The 16979-nt window shown below is 43.5% G+C and overlaps 1 pseudogene; it reads left to right on the top strand.

Moving 5' to 3' along the window:
* The first annotated feature begins 4424 nt into the window (after window positions 1-4424).
* LOC132654128 (vomeronasal type-1 receptor 90-like) lies at window positions 4425-5394 on the top strand (annotated as a pseudogene).
* Window positions 5395-16979: the final 11585 nt, after the last annotated feature.

The following is a 16979-nucleotide window of genomic DNA, read 5'->3' as shown; positions in this document are numbered from 1 at the left end:
CCCAGGATGTTCAATTGCTTAAGGTCCTAAAATTACTTCACTTTTATAGGATATCAGTTAATTTTAACTTCTATTTACTTTTCTAAAGTAAATTACGAATTTCACTTTATCGTCCATAAGTTGTTTGGTATAATTTCTAAAGGTTTTCAGAATTGCTCATTTGTGCCCATCTTCTGAGGAGGTGAGGTTTTAATTTCGAATATAAACAAATACACTTAATTTCACTTCTGTTGTTTATGTACTATAAAAGGATCATTGTTGATACACTGGTTTCTGTAGTGTGAGTACTTAGAGGCACTAAAAGCCTTAGGAAGGGAAATGGGCTGTATGTTCAAACCTTGTCTAACAGTCAGCTCCTCACTGACTTTTACCTACTAGAATTTCTTAAGAACCTTTGCATTCCCTGTTTAATTGTATGTCATCCCTTCACCTTGCTCTGCTTATTGGAATGGTCAACTGAGTGGCTGTGATGATGAGGCAGCCAGGACAATGATTGTCCACTAAACAGTGAATGTGGTCCTAATGGAAATGATACCTGTGTCCATTAATCTTTTCTGTGTTCTAGCCATTGAATAAATATTCCTTGTAATTGTTTTTAGAATAGAAATGCCCAACTATCACTTAGTTCCAGGAAACTTTGAACAATTGAGCCCCACCCTGTCTTGTTGCCTCTACTTGGTTTTCCCCAAACCTCATCTTTTGAAGAACCTATGTGAAGAGATGGACAGCAACTGACCTACTTCCCTTGTCCTTGAGACAATGAGAACACTGGCAGGGGGGTCACAGCTGCTCAGGAGGCGTCACTGGGTGGTGGGGGAGGCAGGTTGGGCTGTGGCAGGAACCAGTGTCTACAGCTGGAATCTGTGGGGCACTCCTCTAGGTCTTCTTATTTCTCTATGTTTACAGAGTATTTTCTTTCCACTGACTTCTACAAAGAGATTTTTAATAGTGGTTATTATGACTATTGTAACTACATGTGTGGCCCTAAGCTGTACCTCACAATCCTATCCATGTACAAATGCAGTGAACATTTCTTAGCTGTCTTTGGAGTGAGCTGCTGGTCCTTAATTGAACCCTCCCAGATGTTGGCTCATAGCATCCTGGACTGCAGCTCTTCCACGGTATCTCTGCATGCAGCATCTACACCTGGCTGGTGGTTGTCTTGCCTTCACTATGGTGCCAGCCATGTCTGGCCAGTGTCCCTAATTTCCCAAGCAGAACAGTGCCATAGGAAGGACAGGTTCTCCATTTAACTGCAGTCCAATCCAAACCACATAAAGTACAGCCACACCTCTCAGGCCCTTTGCCCAGTTTTGCTTCACCTTAGGTGGTGATGGTGTGACATGCTGCTGTCAGGCAACACGATCATGGCAAACCAAAGTATTTGTGGGCAAGATTCTGGACATGAAAAACCACACTACACACCATCTTGTCATTCAGAAACAGATATGTTTGAACCCGTGCTGTAGAGGAGAAGACAGACATCCTGTCCTCCAGCCTTCACCCTTGATTCTGCCCAGCAGAAAGGTCATAAGTGACCAAACTTGGAGCAGGGTCTGTTAGGGCTTTCTGCTCTCTGCTTCTGTCCTGACCACTGCATCAAGTCCACTGTCTATGAAATGTGTCCCTAGTTTGGGGCCATGTGAGGTTCTATGTCTCACAGGATGGTGAAGGACTTAGCTTCTCATGGGATGCTACTCTGTGGAACTGAAGAGACTGCTCTTTGATCCCTGTGTGATGGGACTTTTAGCACCACTTTGCTGTGAGGTCCAGCCTTCGCTGCTGGCTCTCACCAATGAAACTGCAGATTTCTCCTTGCTGCTTCTTTTTCTATATTGGGCATGCTTTCTAATCTGCCTGCATAGCCCCACGCCTCCATCCCAGTGCACAAAATTCCCAGATGCGGGTTAATCAGATGTGACATTTCAGAAATTCATTTTCTGTGACTGTGATCTCCTTCCCTTTCTTCAGAGCAGCAGAGGCAGAAAGAGTGTGATTTCTCCATGTGCAAAATGCACTGTTGGTGCAGGACACAGTGGCTAGGCAAGGGACAGTTCAGCAAATCAGGAGGCAACTACACTTACACATGAAGTAAAATTGAAACATTTTAAAGTCCTTTTTTTTTTTTTTAAAGAAAACAGTGGTGTTTTGGCTCAGGAGTCATTATATGCCTTTCTTTTAATGAGCCATGATGTTTACAGATGTGAGACATGTTTCCTGAGGAAAATGATTGATGGTTTAGTTTGGAATATTTTTCTGCACCTTTTCCTGGGGCTGCATTGAGGAAGGTGAATTGGTGCCTAGGATGCCAACAGAGTGTGTCTGGACTGTACTCTGGAGAAAATGGCTAGTTTTCCCTTTGTTGTATCTGTGAATTTAACCTGTAGAAAAAACTTTGCAGTGGTTTTAAAGTAATTATAAAATAAACTCACAAATCATAATTATTATTGTAAGCCCACAGCACCCAGGCAACCCTCTCCCTTAATATCTGTAAGGGCAGTTAGCCAAAACACACTGAAAATGACAGCACCCAGCACCTTTGATTCACAAGTAAGTAAAGTTTGGGATGGTATGAGGTTTATATTGCTATGTCTGTAAATCACATGTGTTTAAAATGAGGTAAAGGAGCAGGGAGCCAGATCTGAAGTTACTCTTATGATATTTCCAGTGTATAATTTTGCAATCAATATACTATCAATATTTATTTTACCTTTTATTAAACAAATGTACTAAAATCCATGCATGTCACAAAGGTTTTGCTGGGTCCTAGTGATTAACTGTGACCCATTAAAGACTGGAACAGATAAATGTCTTTGATTGACATCTTTGCTGAGCTTTTGATGGGAGCAAACTGTCTGTTCTCAGTCAAGATGAAAGCTGATTACACAAAATAGCAAGAAGATTGGTCAGTCAAGGCCAGAAAGAGACAGTGGAACAGGACTGAAAGGTAGGTTCAGAGCAGAGGCTGTGTGAGGTCATGGTGCTTATGTCTTAGAGCACTGCAGCATAGCTGTTGTCCACACCAAGTGCTTGCATGTTCCAAAGGAACACAAAGAAAAGAGAAATGACAGTATTTGAAAAGGTGGAAATTATCCTGACTTGGTCAGAGCAGGACACACAGATGTGCTGAACTAAGATACTGTACCTCTCATCTAAGCAAAATATCTATGCCAATTAAAATGGAAGAGAAGTCCACTTGTCCAGATTTTTACCAATTATCTACCTCAGTTCTGAAACTTTAAATAGCATAACTTGTTCATGGGTGCTAAACACATCCCACTTCTCTGGGGAACTTATGGATCCTTAAGTACATGGACACAGAATAAGCTACAGAAAGCAAGCACCTTATAATCCTTAACTTTCTGATGAAATTCCTTTTCCATACATGAGGGGACAAATTTATAGCAACATTGTCTTCCTGTTTAAAAATGTGAATGAAAACATAAACAGGAATCTTAAATTGTTTTGTATTTACTTATTTGAAGTGTGTGTGTGTTATGTCTGTGTGTATATCAGTGTGCTGTTTGCATGTGCAGTGCTCACAGAGGGCAGAATTAGGCATGTAAACATGTATTCTAAATGTGTGCTTACTACTGAGCCGTCTCTCTGGGCCACACAAGTATTTTACAGGAAATACTCTATCTAACGTCTTCATCAACATTTCTAATATAAATTAACTCATGATTTATTTACTTTTATTTTTACTTATTTGTTTGCATTGTATGGGAGTGAGCGCAGGTGCCATAGAGGCCAGATGAGGTCATCCATGCGCTGGCACTGGACTGACAGGTAGATGTGAGCCAGTTGACTTAGGTGCTGGAACTGAACTCAAAGGCCCTGCAAGACCAGCCAGAGCTCTTAACCTCCAAGCTCTGGCTTCAGCCTCCTCTCTCTGCTCTTGACTGTGGCTGTGACCTGACTATCTGCTTTGTACTCCTGACTTCACCTCTCATGAACTGTGGACTATGACCTGAGAGTTAAGCCAAATATACCCTGTCCTCCTCTAAGCCAGTTTTGATTATGGTGTTTTAGTGCAGCAACGGAAACAGAATGGGGAAATAATCAAAACTTTTGAAACTTTTCCTATACCTAACAAGATGAAAAAACAAAAACCAGGCAATGCCCCCAAAAAACTCAAAATGAGGCAGTGGTAGGGAATCATTTCTATAATACATGATAATTTTAATGCACAGGAAACTTGAAGCAGCAAGGGAGCCCATCAATAGGTACATAATCCAGCCATGACTGACAATGAGGGAGTTTGGCCCTCAGGAAAACTTAAGTACTGAGGGTGTATTGGGCTGGGTCCACGAATATTCCTAAAGGCAATAGTGTTTGGTACCAATGTTGCTGTTACTGTTTGTGGTGAATAATTTCTCTTGCCTTTCTTCTCAGATGTTTACTCTAGTTCCTTGTCTCATACAATGAGAAGAATCAAGACCTTTTATGGAGTTGTTGACACATTATACATTTTTCTCTGAGGTAGGCTTTGGGATCTCCTTCAACATTATTCTCTTCCTTTTCCACCTTTTTGAGTTCCTTCTTGAACGCAAGCTCCGGATCATTGACCCACTCATCAGTGTCTTGGCCCTCATCCACCTTGGGATGCTAACAGTCATTGGGTTCGCAGCTGCTGACATTCTTGCATCTCAGAATATGTGGAATGACATCAAGTGTAACTCCCTGCTCCACTTGTACAGTCTTTTGAGGGGCCTCTCTCTTTGTGCCACCTGCCTGCTGAGCATCCTTCAGGCCATCATCCTCAGCCCCAGAAGCTCCTGTCTGGCAAAGTTCAAACCTAAATCCCCACAGCAGAGCCTGTGCCCTCTTCTCGTGCTTTGGGCCTTCTACATGTCCTGTGGTGCTCAGTTCTCCTTCTCCTATGTTACTAAGTACAATGTCACCTCACATGGTCTCATATTTGTCACAGAATCTTGCATTATTTTACCTATGGAGTATAGCAGCAGACCCTTATTTTCCATACTGAGGATATTTCGAGATGTGTTCTTTCTAGGTCTCATGGCCCTCTGCAGTGGGTACATGGTGGCTCTCTTGTGCAGACACAAGAAACAGGCTCAGCACTTTCACAGAACCAGCCTTTCTGCAAAAGTGTCCCCAGTGCAAAGGGCCACCAGGACCATCCTGCTGCTCATGAACTTCTTCATCCTGATGTACTGTTTGGACTGCATCATATCTGCCTCCAGACTGATGCAGGATAGTGACCCAGTCCGCCACAGTATCCACATGATGATCTCCAATGGCTACGCCACTGTCAGCCCCTTGCTGTTCATTTACACTGAGAAACGAATTGTTGTCTTCTTACAATCCTTAGTGGGGAGGACAGCAAATGCTTACCTAGTGAGGGAAAGACGAGTTCACTCAAGAGCCAACTGACAGATGCTCGCTGACAGATGGTGAATCCCAGCCTAGTGTTCATGCTCCTCCAGATAAGTGAACAAATGACTCCTGCTTTGTTAAACTGCTTCCATTGAAATGTGTGTTACAGCACCTGTAGATATTTGAGCCAAATGTCTTCATGCGCATTTCTGCTTGGTGTCAGCAGGGGACACCTGTTACACTTCACAGATTAGGGTGCTCCGTGCATTAAGCAAAACTGTATAGCACTTTTTAATAAGCCTTAACACTTTGCATTTTACCTAATTAAATATGGATGCATTATCACAAAATCGCATATCATTCATCAACAGTTCTTTCATAGTTATGGAAAAATAATTGATTCAAAGTCTCAGATGCTTGCTTGTTTATATTAACAACACTTAACCACAGCCACGATGGAAATAACTCTCTGTCCGTAAGCAGATGAATGTACCAACCACATGTGGCCTTTATATATCATGGGCTATTACTCAGCTTAAACAGGAAGGAAAGCCACCTGTAGGTGTAGGTCCACCACAGAGGAATACATACTTCCAGTGACATGTCAGTCACAAAATGACAAGCTTCTGTATATCTAGGGGTGGAACTGAGAGTACTGTACTGTAATTTTTCAAGAAAGGAAAATGCAATGGTGTTTGCCAGGGGTTGAGGAATGGCACAGTGGAGAATTCTTAATTGGTGTAGAATGACCATTCAGAACAAGAAGAAAAAACAGTAATCTTCTGAAAGCAAATGAAAGGCTGGAGGGGTGGAGGGGGTCTGGGCTGGGTAGAGGTGAGGTAACAGTGCTTTCTGCACAAGCATGAAGACTGAATTTGAATCTTCAACAGCTATGTAAAAGCCATGGAGGGTGTGAGTTCTTGTAGCACCCAGCACTGAGGGGGCAGAGACAAGTAAGATCCTAGAGCTCATTGACCAGATACCCCAGCCAGAATGATAAGGTTCAGATTGATTAGGTTATTTGCCATGCAAGCATGAGGACCTTAGCTTGAGTGCAGAGAAGCCACATAAAGCCAGACAGGGTAGTACCTGTCTGGACTCAGTGCTCCTATGTTGAGATGGAAGCAGAGATAGGAGAATACCTAGAAGCTTGCAGGCCAACTAACCTGAAGTACACAGCAGAGAACAACACAAGCAACTTCATTGCTTATTAGATCAAGATTGCTTAATATGGCTTCAAGGAATTAAACCAGGCTTGTAGGAGGGGCCACAGCAAGACTGAGGCTGTGACAATTTTATGAAGAGCAATCAGACTTTAAATACCTTTGTCAGAAACAGATATAATGGCCATTGCCAGGTTCAACACAGTGGTCGTTGCCAGGATCCACTGACATTTGCAAGCACTAGAGGGTACACAAGGGTTATGTCTAAGAGTAATTGTCCTGTTGAGTTTCCATGTTTCCTTCACTACTAAAGAAACATGCAGAGAAATGTTGTTGTTACTAAAAACAAAATCCCAAGCATTCAATAATTACCGATAAAAACTTATGATCCAGATGCTGGGGTGAAAGCTTGCTAGCTCAGAGAGGCAGAGAAAGACCTTCCTGTTCAGCTGATCTTCCTACTCAGCTCACGTCCCAGAAGGAATCCCCTTTTCTCCACACTGTCTTAAATTCCCTTCAACTCAATGCCCCTCTTTCTTGTTAACTTCCTGTCAGCTGGTTTCTTCCTCCACCTCTTGACCTGGGGTTAACTTTACTTAATCCTGTGTACAGAAAGCCCTTGGATTAAAGGTGTGTGTGAGGGCTGAGCCACACCAAACAAGAAACATTTTGCACTCTCACAATAGGATCAAATATCCTGCATCAGAGAAACACAAAACTGCCCAACAATTCAGCTGCCTGCAGGAGTGTTTCAGTCTCTCAGGAACAAAAGGTGCTTAGTGTCCCAGGAGCCATGAACCCTAACTTAAGAACCCCTATGCCCATCAAGGCAGCCAGGCCCGGCCAACTAAATGATTCCCTGCAAAGATCCTGTCCCACAGAGAGTGAAATGTAAGATCTGACACCTGAGCTTCACCTTTTACCTCCACATACAAGTCCTCATACACACACACACATACACAGATGATGAAATGCATAAATAAGGTGGGTGATGACAGAGGAAGACAGTTAACAATCATTTCTGGCCTCCACATATACACACTTGTACATGTACATACATACATATGTATTGACCCACACAAATGTGTAACTATACCACACTCATCACACTCAAAGAAAATTTAAATGCCAGTATAAGGAGCCTAACTCTTTGCAGAACTCTCTGACTCAGGGAACTGAGAAGATAGATACACAGGAGCCTGGCTGTCTTTTACCAGGAAGGAAGTGCCCCCAGATAACACAGGGGCAACCAAGGACTGGAGAGTGAGAATGAGGGACCCCTGAACAGCCAGCACTGGAGAGTGAGCATCAACAGCAGGCAGAACTGGCAGTACAGAATGAACATGTCACTCCACAGGGACAGACAGAATGACCGAACACAGTAAGTGAGGGAGAGGAGGAAATCTTCCTGAGGAAGAATTTAATTGTTGTGCATAGGTGATTCCTCTCAGGGGTGTGAAGCTCGAAAGCTTGGGGCTTCCATTTTTGGTGGTGGACCGGCATGGTGACTGGCTTCCAAAGAAAAAAGCAGGAAGAGGGAGAAGGTACAACCATGGAGGATGAACCAGGCAAAGACAACCTTGACCAAGGGATGACCACAAAGATGGCATGTGGCCCTCACATAATCCCTCCTTGGTCCCCTTGGGGTGGGGTGGAAAGACTTCCTCTGGGTGTCCCACTGGTGGTCTGTGCGCTGGACTTAGTACAGCAGGAGCCCACATGAGTGTGCAAGGCCACTGCAACCACAGCTCCCCCTTCCTCCCTTCTGCCCCACCAACACACACCTCAGCTCAGGCCCCCAAGCTCCCTGCAGGGGGATGCTGGGATAGGGAGAAAATGCATCAGGTTGGGATGAGCAAGTGAACTGGGGAGAGTGAAAGAGCCTGGCCCCCCTTCCCTGTGGCACTGGGCTTTGAGCTATTAAAAATCACTGCTTTTTACAAGTTTTACTGCTCTAGGTTCTTGTGAATTCTTGAAGGAGGCTGTTAAAGGGGGCGTGGGGGGAGCGTTCCTTCATAGTACTTACTGGACTCTGCCTGGATGTTCTGAGCAGAAGGGAACTCAGTCAAACAACTTGTGTGGACACCAGCTATAACATATCTGTGTGTGTTGTTTCTGTGCATGTGTGAACTTACTGGGTGTCCTCTGCAGCTACTAACTTCCAGGCTGAGAGTTCTCAGTGGGAAACTGTATCTGATCCACCCTAAGATCCAGAGCCTCCTGAGATCAGACTGACTGCAGAATTAAGGTTGGCAGATTGGTGCTAGGCCAGGCTAGTCTCCCATTTGCAACTTCTGTTTTGGTCCAGGAAGGAGGCATTTCCCACCCACCTCCCTGCTCCCCCATTATGACCAATTGAGTGTGACATCTTCAAGCAAACCAAGCTATCAACAGGTCAGGACTATGCTCCGCTTTGTGCTTTGTCGCCACCTGCAGGAGCAGAAGAAAAGGCCACCTCAGTCCCAGGGCAGCATTAACAGTCCAGGGCAGCAATAGCCACGCCCCCAAACCCCTGTGGACTCACTGGATCTGGCCCCCTGGGTCTCTATCTGGGCTCCAACATCGATTATCTCTGTGGTCTTGGCAAAGTTATTCGCTTCTATTCTCCTGCTCAAACCGGAAGGACATGGCTCTACCTTCTTTAGGTGGCTGTGAAGGCTGAGGTGTTGTCCCATGATGCCACATTAGGGTTATCTGTGCCTCTGCAAAGTGAGGTCCTGAGACCCACTGCTGCCTCGTGGGGCAATCCTTATCTACAAAATCCTGTTCAAGGCTCTTCTTGTTGTCAGGTCCCCAGGATAGGTTGTCGTTTCCCACTTGTATTTGGTGGTGGGAGTGATTGTAGGAAAACACATATTGGGGGAGGGGAGGTATTCCTGAAATACCCAGAGCTGCTGGGAGCCCTGATTTGTGTAAATGAATGGATGAAGAAGAGATACACTACCCCACAGGTCAGTGTCAGGGAAATCACAGGAGGTGAGGAAGAGTAATTACAGGCCTCCTTGGTGGAGACAGGAGTAGAGACTAGAGGTTGTAAAATGTCCAGAAAATTCATGTCTCTTCTGGAAGCTGCCTTCTGCACTTCCGTTTCAGGAGCACAAGTTTCTCCCTGTGCTCTCCCAAGTGTATGCTGCTCTCTGGTGCCACCGTGTGGCATGAGCAGGAATGGCACGAGGACCAGACAGGCTTCATTGTTTAGGATTAAAGGTGTGTACGAAGGGTGGGTCTGTATTCCAGCCAGATGGATTAAGAGTGTGTACTAGGAAGAACAAGATGGTAGTGCCAGGAGAACACTGCCTCTGAGGAGCAGGACAACATTTTCCATACATCGATCAAGAGACTGAACTTTGGGCCCTAAAACAACAGTGATTGTGTTTCCCAGGTTGGAGGAAAATCAGTCAGGTCCACTCTCAGGTCACCCAGCCAGAACCTGAAAGAGATCTCAGGTCATGCAGGCACTAGGTCTCCAGACCAGAGCCACACTCCTGCATGTCCTGATCACCTTCCCAGGCTGAATACGGTGGGCACAATAACACCAGAGATTGAGAGTCCCACTCTCGAGAAAAACCCAGAGGGAAGGAAGGAAACAGGACTGGCCACAGGTCACCCAGTCTTTCCCTGGAAAAGTTCTCACAGAATGGGGGTGTGTGTGCCCCAGCACTGAACTAAGCTGCAGCCAAGAGCACAGAGACTGGCTGCACGCCCTGTGTCATAGACAGAGCTGTGCGACTCAGGGCAACAGAAACTTGGAGTCCCTGTCGGGAGAAATCCTCAAAGGGAATGAAGCAAACGGGGTCAGACTTCGGCCACCCAGTATATCCCTGGGAAAGGTCCCACACACCAGCCCACCCCACAGACCTGCTGTGCACCAGCTAGCCTGCTGCTACCAGGAGAGCTGTGCTCATCTGCCACAGTTTACCACTTGCGTACTAGGACAAAGAGCCTCAACCTCAGACCCATAGAAGCCTAGAATCCCGAGATCAACCCCCAAATACTGCTCCAAGGGGCAACCAGTTATCCCTCACATAACTGCCCAAACCACAGGACACCCAGGTTACAGCAGCAGCTCACTAAATTTACAGCAAGAAACCCAGGAGCAAGGCATCTGTCTCCAGGACTTTTCCGGAGGAGAGGAGAGCCCCCTCGACTAACAAGGACAACAGTTACCACTCAAGTCTCTACGCCTGAGGTAAGCTGTGGCAACTCCTGAAAAACACTAGACATACAGTGACCATACCCAAAGGAATCTTCACCAACACTCTATCTGACAGAGGTTTAATATCCAGTATATATAAAGAACTAAAGAAGCTGAAAAACAGCAAGCAAGTAATCCAATTAAAAAAAAAAAAAAGGGAACAAAGCTAAACAGATAGAGGAATATCGAATGGCAGAGAAACACTTAAAGAAATGTTCAACCTTATTACCCATCAGGGAAATGCAAATCAAAACGATGCAATGATTTCACCTTACACCCATCAGATTGGCCAAGATCAAAAACTCAAGTGACAACACATTCTGGAAAGATTGTGGAAAAGGGGAACCCTCTTCCACTGCTGGTGGGAATGTAAACTTGTACAATCACTCTGAAAATCCATCTGGCACTTTCTCAGACAAATAGGAATAGTGCTTCCTCAGATCTAGCCATAGAACTCCTAGGCAAATATCCAAAAGAGCCTCAATTACACAATAAGGACATTTACTCAACCATGTTTGTAGCAGCTTTATTTGTAATAGCCAGAAGCTGGAAACAACCCCGATTTCCCTCAACTAAAGAATGGATACAGAAATTGTGTTATGTCTACACAATGGAATATTACTCAGCAATGAAAAATAAGAAAATCCTGAAATTTGCAGGTAAATGGTGGGACCTGGAAAGGATCATCCTGAGTGATCTGTCCCAGAAGCAGAAAGACACACAGGGTATATACTCACTTATATAGACATATAATATAGGATAAACCTACTAAAATCTGTACATCTAAAGAAGCTAATCAAGAGGAAGGACACTGACTAAAATGCTCAATCCCCATTCCAAAAGGCAAAGAGGATGGACATCAGAAGAAGAAGAAAATAGGAAAAAAGTTAGGAGCCTGCCACAAAGGGCCTATGAAAGGCTCTGCCCTGCAGACTATCAAAGCAGATGCTGAGACTTATGGCCAAGTGTTGGGCAGTGTGCATGGAATCTTATGTAAGAAGTAGGAAATAGTAATATCTGGAGAGGACAAGAACTCCACAAGGAGAGCAACAGAACCAGAAAATTTGAACACAGGGGTCTTTCCAGAGACTCATACTCCAACCAAATACCATGCATGGAGATAACCTAGAACAACTGCACAGATGTAGCCCATGGCAGTTCAGTGTCCAAGTGGGTTCCATAGTAATCAGAAGAGGGACTGTCTCTGACATGAACTGATTGGCCTGCTCTTTGATCACCTTCCCCTGAGGGGGGAGCAGCCTTACCACGCCAGAGAAGATGACAATGCAGCAATTCCTGATGAGATCTGATAGATTAAGATCAGAAGGAAGGAGAGGGGGACCTCCCCTATCAGTGGATTTGAGGAGGTGCATGCATAAAGAAGGGGGAGGGAAGGTGGGATGAGGAGGGGAGGAGGGCCAGGTTCATGGGGGATACAAAGTGATAAAGTTTAATTAATGAAAGTTAAAAAAATGAGTGTGTACACAATAAGACTGTGTCTGTATTTCAGCCAGATTGCACAGACCTAGGTCTTCGCATGTGATCTCCTGCCAGAGTAGCCATGTTGCTAGATTAAAATTCCCCTTCAGCTGGGTGACTTTTATGTGTATTTATACTGAGTTTCACAGTTTAACTTCATAAAAAACACCATCTAGAAAGTCATAGTAAAGAGTTTGTTAGCCTGGGTATAGTTAGCCTGAGTATAACTCCATTTTAAAATCAAGAGCTATCTTGACTAGGAGCTGACTTCAGGTAGCAGGAAACATGACAAAATGTGCATCTGGCAGAAAACAAAGTTAACTCCCCCCACACCATCTCTAGGAAATATCACAGAATAAATACTTCATAGAAAATAGAGACAATCTCCCTGGCAATAATCAATGGGAATCCGTTCAGAATCTGGTGGGAAAATTCTCCCCAATGTTTCAGATAGAGATTAAAAGAATAGCCATTGTGATCATATGTCATAGGCAATTGTGCCGCAGAGAGGCATAAACCTTATGTAATTGTGATTCAGAGCAGGCCACATCACCCATCTTTTACCTAATCCTGTAACATCAAGGCATATGCCCCCCGTTTGCTGTCATAGAAACATGTGCTTCCCTGTTTGCTGTCATGAAAACTCCCTGATCACAGACTTTCCCTAAAAACCTTGCTCACTCAGGGCTCAAGGTCCCACTTTTCTACTACTGCATCAGTGAGACTTGGTCCCGAGTTTGATTGCTCTCGTCATAAAGCTCTCTTGCTATTTCATCAAGTTGTCTCCTGGGGGCTCTGAGGATCCCCTGAACCTGGCATTACATTTGGGGTCTGGTCCAGGATGCCTCAGGACCTCTAGGACTCCCAACCCAGAGAACTTAATCCCATGGGTAAATGTCTTCTGTGTTGTCTTCTGCTTTAAGTGTTTGCTTCTGTTCATTGATCTGAAAAGCCTCAAGGTGTTGTAGAGGTGGCCAAAAGGGGACAAGAGAGACCTGTTGAGGTCCAGGGCTGCAGGGGTCAAAAAGACATTTTGGGCCTTGTAAGGTTCTACCTCCCTGGAAATCTTGGGATAGGGAAACCAGAGTGAGGATTGGTTTTCATAGACTTTCTGGCATTTCTGTGGCAGAGAAGTACAGGAAATGCCAGGTTTTTGGTTTTACTTTGTTTCTGTGTAGGATTAATTTTCTTTTTCTTGGTGTTGTGGCAGGAGTTACTTTTGTATTTTTGTGATTGCTTGCTTGTGATCTTTCATTTGCCTTTGAAGCCATAGCTCTTCTTGCTTTAGTGATTTGAGATATTATCCCAGGTATAGGTTGGGAGTTGTTGCCTTTAGTTTGTTTTTTGTCTGGGATGGCTGGTTCTTTTTTGTGTATGTGTGCTTTACTATTTGTTGAAAATGCTCTCCTTACTTCTTTTGCGTTATTCTGAATTCTCTTGATGAAAAGACTGGCTGATGATATGGGACAGAATACTTCCAAACCCCTTGACTTGGTTCTGACACATTTTGGAGAAGTTGAGACTAGAGCTCACGGTCTTTCAGTTGATGTGAGGAGAGGAAAAATGATGACTTTTTGCATATCAGAATGGCCCACATTTAATGTGGGCTGGCCACCAGAAGAAACTTTCCACCTTCCCACCATCCTTGCAGTGGAAAATGGGGTTTTTCAGAAAACATGTGGGAACCAAGACCAATTGCCATATATTGTAGTCTGGAAAGACCTAATGATTCATCCACCTCCATTAATTAAGCCCTTTCTGACCCCCACTAACAATCCTCCTTCCACAGCCTCTCCAAAAGTAGAGGCCACTGCCCTTGTTCCCTCACACCCCCTTTACTCTAATTTTCAGGATGAGACTCCCATGAAAATACTTTCTCCAACTCCTCCTCCTCCCACTCCTCAACGAACTCCAGCCTTTATCCAGGTTGGAACCACCATCTGGCCCAGCACCAAAAACCCAGAGCCACTAGGCAGCATCTCCCTCTGGGGATCCAGATAACTGGAGAACTCAGAATGCCAAGTTCTCTGAGAATTCTAGGGCTTTGATTCATCTCTTTGAAACTGTTCTTTTCACCCATCAGCCCACCTGGGATGATTTCAGCAGCTTTTAAAAGTTTTGTCTGCCATAGAGGAGTGCGGACATATTATTTCAGAAATGCACAAAAATATCCCAGATACTTCAGGAGTCAAAACCACAGAAGAAGGCCATATTGATCATTACTTCCCTACAAGAGGCATAATTGGGGTTACAACACCGCTGCAGATAAGGAACATCTCCTAGTCTATTATCAGGCCCTGTTGGCAGGTCTAAAGGCTGCCACAAGGCAGCCCACTAATTTGGCCAAGGTATATGATGTCAGACAGGGAATGGATGAAAGTCCATTCTTGGAAAGAATTAATGAAGTCTTTTCCAGAAATACACATGTAGATCCAGAAAAATCTGAACATACAGGCACGTTTGCTTTGGCTTTCATTAACCAGTCTGCTCCAGACATAAAAAGAAATTACAGAAACAGGAAAGAAAAGGACAGATGACATTGCAAGATTTAGTCCAGGTAGCTGAGAGAGTGTACAATAACAGGGACAGTTCTGAGTAAAAGCAGTTGAAGTCAGGAAAGACTTTGAACTGGGATCTGGCAAGGGTCCTATTGGCCAAGAATGTTTCGTACCCCAGAGAAAGAAAGCACCAACTTCAGCGGATAGCCCAAGGCAAAGGACCTGAAGGACAATGCAAACCACCACTGGGTAAAAACCAGTGCACAAAATGCAAGGAGGAAGGTCATTGGGTCAGATATTGCCACAAAAAGAGACCCAGGACCCAGACTAACATCCTGGCTCTGGAGGATCAGCATTTGTGTTGAAGGTAAGTCAGAATGTAGCTAAGTTTATTGGGGCAGATTGGAAATTGCATTGTGCATATAGGCCCCAAAGTTCAGGACAGGTAGAGAGGATGAACAGAACATTAAAAGAGACATTAATGAAATTGACCTTGGAGACTGGCACTGACTGGGTGATGTTCCTCCCCTTTGCCCTTTACAGAGTTAGGAATTCCCCTTACCAGCTAGATTTAACTCCCTTTGAGATTATATATAGGATGCCAGCCCCTATAGTGCCCAGCCTTAAGACTGATGATACTGCTGAAGTAGATTAAAACAGATATTGATTATCTCCATGCCTGGTACCTGGTTGGAGTATGAGTCTCTGGAAAGACCCCTGTGTTCAAATTTTCTGGTTCTGTTGCTCTCCTTGTGGGGTTTCTGTCCTCTCCAGATCTTACTAATTCTCACTTCTTACATAAGATTCCATGCACTCTGCCCAACAGTTGGCCATAAGTCTCAGTGTCTGCTTTGATAGTCTTCAGGGCAGAGTATTTCAGAGGCCCTTTGTGGCAGGTTCCTAGGTTGTTTACTGTTTTCTTCTTTTGGGAGATAACCTAGAACCCCTGCACAGATGTAGCTCATGACAGTTTAGTGTCCAAGTGGGTTCCATAGTAATGGGAAGAGGGATTGCCTCTGACATAATCTGATTGGCCTGCTCTTTGAACATATCTCCCTGAGGGGGGGAGCAGTCTTACCAGGCCACAGAAGACAGACTACAATGCAGCCACTCCTGATGAGATCTGATAGACTAAGATCAGAAGGAACGAGAGGAGGACCTCCCCTATCAGTGCACTTGGGGAGGAGCATGTGTGAAGAAAGGGGAGGGAGGGTAGGACTGGGAGGGGAGGTGGGATGGGTTTATGGGGGGATACAAAGTGAATAAAGTGTAATTAATAAAATAAAATAAAATTTTAAAAATGCCCCCCTTAAAAAAAAAACAGAATTTGTGCAATATTTAAGGCTTCTGCGCAAGCAGACAGCTCTTAAATTGTCAACAGCAGCTTCTCAGGGAAGAAAGCTGCAAGCCTCTATGGTCATAAAATAGTATTCAACAGGGAGCAAGATGTTCCTCCATTTAAATTACAGCTAAAGGGAGGAAAAATTAGTTTTATAGTTTTGTCTGTTTGTTTTAAATAGATAAGTTTACTATGTTCTATATATATTTTGATATCTGATTATTGTTTATTAAATGTATTAAGACTTTACATAATTTTGGTCCTGTATTAAAAACCAAGTTTTTAAAAATAATAATGTTTAAAATTACATTTATATAAAATATTAAAACTGCACCTCCATGTGTTTGTATACAAGAACTTTTCTTACTGGCAGCCAACATCAAAATAATATACTTGGTATTGATTTTAAAAGTACTGAATAGTTTGCATTGATAAAATCTGGTTTTGACTTTTAAAATTATGGTTATATTTTGTGACTTCTTTTATAAAAGGGTACCTTATACTGATATTGCAAAAATGAGTTTTAAAAATTATGTTTAAGGTTATGAAATATTTTAAAGTTTTTCAGGTATTTTAGACAATGACCGTGGGTATTCTAACAGAGAACTTCAAACAATTACTCAGTCCTTTGGGGGAAGACAAAAGACTTTGGCATTTATTTTGTTAGTTTTACCAAATGAAACCAAGACATACAATTTGAGCCGATTAAGAAAATTGCAGTTTTTATAATGTATTATGTCAAAATGATAAAATAATAAAAAAGTTCTGATGAAAATTGTATATGGTCTGAAAATCAAGAAATATGTTGGTTAAATCAAAAGGACAAAATTGAGAAAAGTCTAACCTGAAGATATACAAAATGTTAGAGAAGATATAAACTGTATTTGCTTTGTGTATTTTTTTGTTGTTGTTTTGTTTTTGTTTTTACACCTGCAAGCATGATTTGAGAAAAAACTGTAAGATATGTT

This window comes from Meriones unguiculatus, chromosome 5, assembly GCF_030254825.1.
Source record: "Meriones unguiculatus strain TT.TT164.6M chromosome 5, Bangor_MerUng_6.1, whole genome shotgun sequence".
Lineage (NCBI taxonomy): Eukaryota > Metazoa > Chordata > Mammalia > Rodentia > Muridae > Meriones > Meriones unguiculatus.
The sequence above is the reverse complement of the archived record's forward strand: the minus strand, read 5'-3'. Positions and strand labels throughout refer to the sequence as shown.